Consider the following 10,183-nt stretch of genomic DNA (forward strand, 5'->3'; position numbering starts at 1 on the left):
CACAGTAAATCTCTGCTCTCACAGGACTGAGAGCTGCTGGCTTCCTGGGAATTTGGGGATGGGTGGGCAAAAGGGAAGAGGCCAGCCCCCTCTGCATGCCCTGGGCCCCTGCCCCCCCCCTGCTCTTGGACAGGGGCTGTTGTTTAAATAAGAAAAATCGGGATCACTTTGTTGTGTCAGAGATTTTAATAAAACAGGTAACATGCTGCAATCTCCCCATGACTTCCTTTCTCTGAGGCTGTGCCCAGATGCCTTGTAACTGCCCCCAATGAAACTGTCTGATGGGCAGCGGCCTCAGTGGCGTGGGGATGGCAGGAGGGCAGCCTGATGTGCAGAAACTCCAGGGGAGCTAGCCTCTCCCCTTCACACACACAAATGCACAATCTGTGCCTGCAAACACAGGCACACATCAGTATGCACACCTGCAACACACATACACATGCATGCACATGCACACACTCAGACTCACGCACATCAGACCAGATGGTGATGTGGGAAAACACCTTGGGCTCCCCTCTCTCCAGCCCCTCACTTCTTATGACCTGGATCGATGGGAATAAGCCAGAACGTTCCAGAAGTCAGAAGATTTACACATGTCACGACAGGAAAATGGGAGCAAGGTCAAAAAGTAGAAAAAAGGGAGATATAAAGGCACCTGGGGCACACCTCCCATCCTATTCCTGCGGCAGCCAACACCCGCCTGAAGCACCAGGCGAGGCAAGAGGACCCCAGCTGAGGAGGGTGAGTAGCAACAGTGCCCCCATCTCCACCACGGCTGCCTCTGCCAACCCCCCACAACCTCACTTTCAACAGCACCTTTATCGCCACCGCCACTACCACATCACCACCACCATCATCACATCACTACCACCATCACCAACATTACCATCACCACCACCACCTCTACCACCACCACCTCACCATCACCACAACAACCTCTACCACCATCACCACCACCATCACCACAACCACCTCTACCACCATCATCACCATCACCACCATCACCACCACCACCACCACCACCACCACCACCACCACCACCACCACCACCACCACCACCACCACCACCACCTGCTCCTCCTCCTCCCCACATTGCTGGCCCTTCAGCACTGACCAGACCTGCCATGGAAGGGTTTTTGTGCTTCGGCCAACATTGCGAATGAACAGCAGAGACATCCCTAACCCCCTTCCCCAAGGGACAGGCTGCCCGTGTGTCTGCTTCCTGGGTAGGACCACCCTGAGCTGTGGCCATCAGGATCCTGCGAATCCCTGTCCAGTGATGCTTTCACTGCCCCCCACCCATCACTGTCCCACTGCATTAGTGTGGGGTCCTGGGGGACTGGGGAGCACAGTCCGAGTAGCCAGCAGCCCCCCCCCTATCCTGCGTCTGTCTCTCAGGGGGTTCAAGTCCTGGCTTCCAGAATTAGCTCTGGCCGCTCCTGCTGACTCCCACCCAAACTGCTCTGCCCCTGCAGCCCACAGCTGGCTCTCCCACCACCACTGGACCCCCTATTAGCCAAGGAATCAACCACTAAGCGATGCCTGCCCACTCACCCCCAGTCAGAGCTGGGACCAGACAGGTTGACCAAGCCAGCCCCCTCATCAGTGGCTGAGCCCCTGCCCTGACCATGGGCCCAATTTCACCCATGTGCTTGAATCCTCTAGAATCCCACCCCTTCTACCCCATGAAGGGGCCCTGCAAGGCGAGCTGGCCAGACTGGAGACGTCCTGGAGGGGCTGCAGTGGGGGCAGGCTGGTGCAGGTACAGTGCCCCGGCCAGCACCTGGAGAACGATCCAAGTGGACTGGGCATAGGAGTGGGCACCATGACGGAAGGTCTGAGCTGGGCAGAGCGACTCGCAGGTGGGGCAGGAATGTCCAGGGTAGTGGCAGGCAAGGAGTGGGTGCGCGAGCCTCCCCCAGAATCCGGTTTGAGCAGGATGCGGGCAGTCACTAGGTGGGCTGTGCCCAGCTCCAAACATAGCTGCCTTCAGTCTGGGTATGTGGTGCCCCTGTGGCGGGCCAGCAGTGTCCCCCAAAGTGCATGACCTCCGGCATTCTCAAGGTGGGACCTCATTTGCAAATGGGGTCTCTGCAGGTGCAGGGCTGCCAGGTTGAGATGCCCAAGTGATGGGCGTGGAGGTGGCGCTGGTCCAAAGTGAGATCCAAGGGGCCCCTGAGGTGGCCGCACAGGCCATGATGCGATCACAAGCCCAGTGTCACAGGGGTTGCCTGGGGTCCCCGCGGGCCACTAGGAGCTGGGAGAGTCAAGATCCGATTCTCGTCGGAGCCTCCTGAGGGAGCCAGCCCCACCTGGGGGACAAGCATCCAAACTCAGCTCCTCCTCCTGGCAGACAGTGGCATTGTGTGTGCCCCTCACCACCTGTGGACACGCATGCAGGCCATTCCCAGAGCCTGTCTGTCACAGCAGTACTGCCCTCTGCAGATGTCCATCTGCACTGACGGGCGGGAGTGTTTTCTGTCCACGCCGTGCCTATCCTGCGCTGCTACCACTCGCACCTGCACATCCGCCGGCCCATCTGAGCCGTTGTTGCCTTTCAGCCTGCAGGGCCCCTCGCCCAGTGGGGAGTGATCCGTGGGGTTTTCCACTGGGAGCAGACAGGCCTTTCTTCCTGATCTTCCCTAGCTGGGAAACTCCTCTGGAGCATGCCCACCAAGGGTGACCCTGCTGGCCTTGCTCCCAGCAGCACCACGACAGGAAGCCACTGCAGTGGGAGATGGTGGGGGCGCAGTGAATGCCTTTCTTATCTGAGGCACGGCCACGTCAGAAGAGGAAGCTGCACAGAGTGTCAGGGCCCGTGGGCTTCGGGAGCAAGATGGCCCGGGCCTGGGGGGGTGGTGGCCTGTGCCTACAAGGGACGCCACATCACTGGGCTCCCAGTGGACGTGACTATTGCTCCATGTGGGGCTCAGCTCTGTCCTCCAGGGAGGCTCTGTGCTGGGCTGTCCATGAGCCAACCAGCAGAAGGGGTCCCCAAACTTCCACCCATGCTTCTCCTGCTGGGCTGAACCCCATGTAGTTTGGGGGCCCCTCCCCCCAGGGCTGCTGCCCAGAGCTTCTTGCACCTCACAGGCCTCTCACTTACGGGTTCTGAGCAGGCAGAAGCCTTCCCACCCCCACCCCCCCCACCCCCACCCCGCCACCTCCATGTGAAGATCAAGACATCTCATGCACAGTCCGTCCGGGGAGGTTTCCACGTGGCTAGGAGGCTCGACAGAGCTTCTGGACAAGGAAGACAGGCCTGGTGGTGGACTACTGAAAGCCAGCCAGCGGACACCTTGTGGTCACCACGGTTCTGTCCACAACCACCCAGATGGGCAGGACCGGCATTCTGTCTGGGGTGAGGGTCCCCGTGAGTAGGGCCGACTCCCTCTTCAGATCTGAGAGTCCACGTCTGGTGAAGAAGAGGCTGGGCCGGCCAAGGGTAGGGGGCAGAACTGGGGTGGCAGGGGCTCTCAGGGCAGAAGACCCTTATGTGAAATCCTTAGACTTGTGGGGGGTGGGGGAGAGGACACATGTACAGCATTTTCCCCAAACCAAACCCAGCCATCAAGTCAGACTTGACTCACAGTGACCCTACGGGACAGGGCAGAACTGCCCCCCATCCCCCGTGGGCTTCTGAGACTGGAACTCTCAATAGGAGCAGAAAGTCTCCTCTGTCTCCCTTGGAGCGGCTGGTGGTTTTGAACTGCCGACCTTGCAGTGAGCAGCTGGGCGAGTAACCACTACACCAGGAGGGTTTCTTGGAGGGCAGAATGGCCCTTAGGGGACCCCCGTGGGCCCGGGACAGGGAAAAGGGACAGAAAGTTGTGCCGTGGTGACTATGCCCCCCTCGTGTTGGATGGCCCTGGAAGGGGAAGGGGTCCCTGGGGTGCCCACTGGCCGGTCTGCCTTCCTGTCCACTGGGCCCAGGTCACTTTGACAGGCGGGCAGTGTTCCTGGGCCACTAGCCCTAGGCTGTCTGTCCCTGACTTGTCTCCCAGGATGTAGCAGGGCAGCCGCAGGACCCCTCCCCATGGGTCCAGTTCTGGACACAGTGCATGTCCCCTTTGGCTCCCAGGAAGAAAATGAACATTTGATTACTGCTGGGGCCAAAGGAAACACATTCCGCAGAGAGCTGTGGGGACTGTCACTTCCCCAGCCTCCCCTCGACCACTGGGCAGGGGCCCTTCTCTGCCCTCATCAACTCCTTCCCCCCACCATCCCTCCACCCTGGGTCAATGCCACAGCCCACGCACCCCCACACCCCAGCGACACTCAGTACACTCAGCAAGAGTGCTGCAGGCCACCCGATCCCCTACCACGTCCCTCCCCTCCAGCTGGCTCCTGAAACACAGAACCTTCCGCCAGACTCACAGCGTCCCTGTGCACCAAGGGATGATGCCAGCCCCCACTCCCCAACACACACACACATACACACACACACACACACACACACACACAACAGAGCCACAGGGTTTCCGTGGGCTGGTTTCTGGAAATGGATCTCCGGGCCTTCCCTCCTTTCCCATCTTGGTCTGGAAGCTGTACTGAAACCCAGCACCACGCCAGCGTCCACGGACTGGGGCGGCTGGCCACGTCACAGTGCCTTGGCTGGGAGTTGAACCCCAGTCTCCCAAGCAGAGGAACCTGGCTCTGGGCCACCCCTTCCTTCTTCATCTGGAGCCGAAGAAGACAAGGGGTGGGAACAAAGCACTCTGGGAGACTAAGGATGACGACTCCCGGCAGACGTAACAAGGGGACATCTGGGCTGTTGGCTCCGCAGGGCCTGTGGAAGGGTTCTGGGGCACTGACACCCAGAAAATAAATCACCCCCACAATTCCAGGGGGAATGACAAGGCCACACGCTCGTAACCCTGAGCAAGATAAAGATGGTGGACAGGAAGACTGTGAGTGACTGACTCGCCAGGATCCAAGACCCGCCCCTACGCAAGAGCAGGACACTGCTCCTGAGAGACCGTGGAAATTCCAGCTCCCACCGGAAATGACACAGGGCAGGGTGTGGCTCTTCTGGGTCCCTGAGACAGGTTCCAAATGCCCTGTCCAAGAAGGCTAGCCAGGGAGACGCCCCATCCAAGAAGGCAGGCCCAGGAAAGGGGGGCGGGGGGACAGATGGACGCCGGGGATGCAACAGTGCTGAGATGCACAGCCTACTGTCAGAGCCAGACCAGGAGCCTTCGGTTGGAAATTGGGAGGGGTCATCCTGGAGCCCTGCCCTCCAGGCCTCGCTAAAGCCTCATCTCCTCCACAGAAGTCCCTGCCCCCAGAAGGGCTCAGCCTTGCCTGCCACCTGCCTCCCCTCATTAGGGCAATCTGCTGCCGCGATGTGTCGTTAGAAGGGGACACCACGATATTTAAGGGTGTCATTTGGAAGATACAGACTCTAAACAGCCGGGTGGCAAATGAGGAAGGAGAACTTGGGCGTGCACACACACACACAGACACACTGGGGTTGCGGGTTCCAGAGCTGTGTGTTGATGCTGTAGACTCAGCCACGCACAGTCAGCCCTGAATCGTTTCACCTGCTGGGCGTCAGGACAGGGAACGGTCTCGGCGGGGATGTCCGGAAGGTTGTCACCTTCACAGTCTTGTCAGCCGGAGAGACAAGCTCACCCATGTTGTAACGGTCACATCTGGGTGCCGGGGGGCGGGGATGGTGGGGTCTGGGTTCAACCCCACCCAGAGATGAGTCCCTTCACCTGGACCGCAATTCGGCGTTGAGGCTGAACGGTGGGGCCCGGTGGCCCCAGGCTTTGAAACTAGTGAGAGGACCCACCAGCTCCCTAACGGAGAAAGGGGCAGGTCATCAGGGTGGAGTGAAAACCTGATGCCAACCCTGGGCATGGTGGTCCTCCAGGAGCACTCTCAACTCCATTCACTGTCCGAGGGGGTGATGATTAATAGCGGCTCCCTCCTTGACTCTAACCCGATGGGAGACCTTCCCTTGCACTGTCTGCAGGAGGGCGCTTCAACTCTGCCCACCGCCCTCCCATCATCTGGAGGATGGCCTCCCAGATCCCGACACCAATCACGAGGGGAGGTGCTGGACCAGCGCTCTGATTGCACCAGGGCTTCCACCGCATCATGTGAAGGGGGGCCGTGTCTGTCTGGGTAGACCAGGGAAGCAAATCCACAGAAACCCACGTGTATAAGAGAGAGTTTTATATAAAGAGTAAGTGTACATTGAGAAAGAAAACATCCCAACCCAGTGCTGCCCAAGCCTATAAGTCCAACATTAGCCCATATGTCCAACACCAATCCACAAAGTTCTCCTCCATCTCACAAAACACACACAATGGCACCTAATACAAGACGAAAGCCAAGTCAGTGAGCCTGTAAGCATCTCAGCGCTGGCAGGGGTCTCCACAAGGCTGCTCCAGCACCCAGAGCTGCATCAGGGTAGGCCCATGCAGCTTCTCCTTGAGGATTCTTGCAGGAAATGAGCCTTGCCAGCTGAAGCAGGGAACTGACTAAGGCAGCTGCAGCCTGGTCTGACCATCAGAAAGCAAGAGACCAGAGAACTCAAAAGGTGAGGCTCACCGAGCCATTTATCTCTCGGCCTTTCAATTCCTTCCACATGTGTTTATCGGCCAGGTTAGCACAATAAACCTTAACGAGCTCAAGGGTGATGATGGCAGACCTACCTCCTGAGTGGTCTTTGATGTAGGACGCGTGTTCATGGGTTGAATCTGGTGCCAGGCCTGAACCTTCTACATGGTGGGTGGACGGAGGTACTACCAGGAGGCATTTGAGTGGGTGAGGCTAGGGAGATGTCCCAGTCTCCGTAACAAAACCATACCGGAGTGTGTGTGTGTGTGTGTGTGTGTGTGTGTGTGTGTGTGCTCGCGCACGCGTTGGAGGTGCCGCTGGTCCTGAGCCCTTCTGAGTGGTGTTTTATGACAGGAAGGACAGACAGAAATAGCCACACTCTTCAGGGAGGGTGGGGAGGGGGCTGGTGGAGGGACTGGAGACAGGGCATGCAAAGGCACTGAGCTGAGGAATGAAGGAGGGACAGCGGGGGTGACAGAGAGCCCTGGCTGCTTGGTGACAACAACCTGCGTGGAGGGGCAGAGGGAACCACCAGGGGACATGCCAGAGGGACAGAGCTCCCTCGGCCTCTGGGTGTGGGGATGACTATCCCTCAGGCTCACAGGGAGACCACTTTCCTTAGGAATATGCCCAACTCAGCTGGCAGCTCCACACAGCACCCTGCCGTCTGTTCCAGCCACATGCACCTGGGTCCATGTGCGACTGGGGCAGATGGGGACAGCGGACAGCTCCTCCAGGCAATGGGCATGCACACCCCACGCAGACCCAGCCCCTCTACAGAGTGCGGCTGATGGACCCGCCAGGCACATGCACAGGGAAGGGGGGCCTTGTCCCCAGTCCTAGAGCAAAATGGTCTGGGGAAGTTGGGGGAGGTGGGGTGCTGAAAAGAGCAAGCTGGTGGGAGAAGGCTTGGAGAGCTGCAGATCCTCCCTGCACCCCAGGAAGCTCTAGCTGGCCTGGGTTAGAGAGAGGAGGGGTGATGGGAGACGTGGGCAGTGAGCTGGTGGGTGTGCATGAGTGTGAGTGAGTGTGCATAGGCAGTGATGGTGTGCCCAGGTGCCTGTCTCAGCGACCGAGCACTGCCTTAACAGAGACATCACAAGGGGGTGGCTTTAGCAAACACATTCATTTTCTCACAATGTAGGAGGCTAGAAATCTGGATTGAGGGCACCGGCTCTGGAAGAACTAGCGCTCTCTCTCTCTCTCTCTCTCTCTCTCTGTCTGGAAAGTCTCTGACTCTTCCAGCTTCTGTTTTGGATTGACTGTCACACCTCTCTTCCCTCATTTTGCCTTCTTTTGTTGCCTTGTTGAATCTCTTTTTTATCTCAAAAGAGATCCACTCAGGCACTCCTACACTAATCCTGTCTCATTTACAGGCCACAGACAGCCCGGCCCCAGACAGGAGATGACCCATTAATGACACAGGCAGGGAGAGATTGGGATTCACAGCACCTATTGTGGGGAGGGGGAAGCAATTCAGCCCACAACTTTCCACCCTGTGCACTGCCCTGCAGTCAACGCTGCCTCAGAACAATCCCCTGAGGGATTTCTCCCTCGGAGCTGCTGGTGGTTTTGAACTGCTGGCCATGTCGATAGCAGCCCAACACATAACCACTAAACCACCAGGCCTCCTGTATCCTACCTGTCAGTCCCCCAAATAGTATGTCCTTACCACACGCCAAGCACAGCCACCCATCCCATCCCATCAAGCAAAAGGTATCAAACTAAGGTCAAGTCCAAATCTCATCTTTGGAATCAGCTAAATAAGATATGAGTGTGTATTTCATCCTGGGGCGTAATTCCTTTTCATCGGAGACCCGGTGAAATCTAGACTACAGCGATCTGCTTCTAAAGCCCAGTGGTGGTGGCGCCAGCCCAGGGCAGGCATTCCTAGGAGCACGGTGAGAAACTGGAGGGAAAGCGGCAAGAAGAGGCAACAAGTGACGCTCACGCCTAGCAGAACAGCTGGCAGGAGCTCTTACGCCTTTAAAACGACCCTGTCCTTTCAAAGAATCCGGAGTGCTTCTGCCCTCCAGACTCTGGGTGCTAGCCGCCATCTGAATCTTGTCTGGAAGCCTCTTGGCCATGGGCTTCAGCTCCAGCTTCCGGCTCGATGGAGTATCAACTCTCCTTTGAGGGACCCCACTCTCCACCCGATCCTCTTGGCCCCAGCAGGCTCCAATCCTCTGGCGCTCCGGCATGGCAGCTCCACCCCCTCAGCTTTGGGGGTGCCCTCATCCTCCAACACACGTCAATGGCAGCCCCGCGTTCCAGAGCCAGGTTGGCCAAGCTTCAACTCTGACGTCTTGGCGCCGTGGTGCCACCTTTTGAGGCCCAGGCGGCCGTGGCCCCACCCTCTGAGAACTCGGCGTCTCTGCTTTCCACGCTCCTTCCAGCCCTTCTGCTGGTCCCATGCTGCCCCAGGGCTAACCCTGTCTGTTCGTTTCCCTTTTCCTGGAGGACAGCAGATGCGGCTCCTTTGGCTTGCTTCCTGCCTGTAGAATTCCAGGAGGCAGACTGCGAATCTTCTTCTGTCCTTTCTCTGCCCCCTCAGTCTCGGCTGATGAGTCTTCCCGGTGGTAGCTGGCGAGAACCATCAGTCACAGGTCAGGTTTAATCTCCTAAAGTTTGCTTAGCTCTGTCCTCGGGGAGCATTCCAGGACACCTGTCCTTGATGCAGAGCAATTTCCGATTCTTTAAGTTCTCTGGTCTTTATTTTGCTATAAGCAGCGAGGAGAAAGGGCACAACCCCGAGGATCTTGTTTAAAAGTCCTCTTAGCCAGATGCCTTCCAACAAGCATTCACAACGAGGCAGACAAGTTCCTTCCCACCTTTCTCCATCGTCCGATCACAGGGTCGTCATTTTCTGTTAAAGTCTCATGAGAAGCACATCTAATGTCCACATTTCCAACAACGGTCCATTGCTGGTGCCCTGTGGTTACATGTTGGGATACTCACTAAGCCCAAGGTCAGCAGTTCGAAACCAGCAGCAGCCCCCTGGGAGAAAGAGGAGGCTTCCTATTCCCATCAAGAGTTAGTCTTGGGAAACCCACGGGGTCCATTCTACCCTGTCCTAGAGGGTCGTCCTGAGTTGGAACTAACTTGATGGCAGTGTGTGGCTTAAAGATAACAGAGAATGTGTCTAGCGCTCCTTACCTACTTCCGAGCCTTCAGCAGAATTGCCTCTGTGCCCATAATTCTACCAACAGTCTCTTCAAATAACGCTAGGTTTTTACTATCAACCCCCTTAAAACCTTCTGGTATCTGCCTACTACTTAACTCAAAGCCACATTTTAGGTATCTGTTAGAATAGCACCCCACTCCTGGAACAACTTCTGTCTCTGTTTTCAAGGGCTGCTATAAAGAAAATGCCACGCATGAGTGGCCTTAGCAGAAGGAAATGCATTTTCTCGCAATGTAGGAGGTTGGGCGTCTGGATCCAGGGGGATGATTCGAGGGACCTTCTCTCTGTTGACTTGGAGGAAGGTCCATGTCTGGCTGAGGCTTTGCTCCGGGATGAGTTTATGTGTCTCCATTAAATCAGCTCTGACTGGGGGCAGGTCAGTGGAGAGATCTCCTTTCACTTGCTTGTTTAATCGCTTTTATATCTCCA

This window comes from Tenrec ecaudatus, chromosome 10 (assembly GCF_050624435.1).
Source record: "Tenrec ecaudatus isolate mTenEca1 chromosome 10, mTenEca1.hap1, whole genome shotgun sequence".
In the NCBI taxonomy this organism is placed as follows: domain Eukaryota; kingdom Metazoa; phylum Chordata; class Mammalia; order Afrosoricida; family Tenrecidae; genus Tenrec; species Tenrec ecaudatus.